We start from the raw sequence: 719 nt of genomic DNA, 5'->3' as shown, positions 1-719 counted from the left end.
GGTATTTAAACATGCCTCAACCAATTATGATTTAATTTTGGATCACCTACTTGATTAGTTTGGAATTTTGTTTTCACCAATGATCATAAAATGTAAGAACAATTGTGCCAAAAAGAGAGTAAAAAGATGATTATCATGCACCAATCATGTTTTTTAGCTCTTTTGGCACAATCATTCTTACAAATTTTTGGCTCAATCTCCAACTGGTCAGTATGTGTTTTGAAAAATTATTGTTGGACTATGAGTTAGGAAAAAGAGAAATATCAAACTTGAAAAAGATGTACATAAATGCAATTAAATTTTAAACTTCAATTTTATAAACATACGAAGAGAACCATAGAATTATATGAAAATACTTTGGTTTGTACTATTTGAAAACTATAGTTATAAGTGATAAAGTTATATACCTTTGACTCAAAGAGCACAAATAATGGAAATGAGGTATTGCAGAAGGTGCAAGCTCAACTTCCCCCGCATCCCCCCCCCAATGTGGATGGCACTGTTAAGTAGAGAATAGTAACATCCATCCATAAATACATACATAGTTAAGTGCTACATAATTATGTCTAAGGCATTTGCACACTGGAGGCATACTCTGCCTACCAAGTTGCCTGCATACCTGTATCCATGGGATCAAGACCCTTGAACTACTCACTCTAATAAATATGTAGTTCTAATTTTTAATTGTTTTGATGTAGTTGTATTCCTATAACCACTGG

The sequence above is a fragment of the Cupressus sempervirens genome, chromosome 5 (assembly GCF_028749045.1).
Source record: "Cupressus sempervirens isolate cs-2001-9-10 chromosome 5, ASM2874904v1, whole genome shotgun sequence".
NCBI lineage: Eukaryota > Viridiplantae > Streptophyta > Pinopsida > Cupressales > Cupressaceae > Cupressus > Cupressus sempervirens.
Note: the sequence above shows the minus strand (reverse complement) of the source record.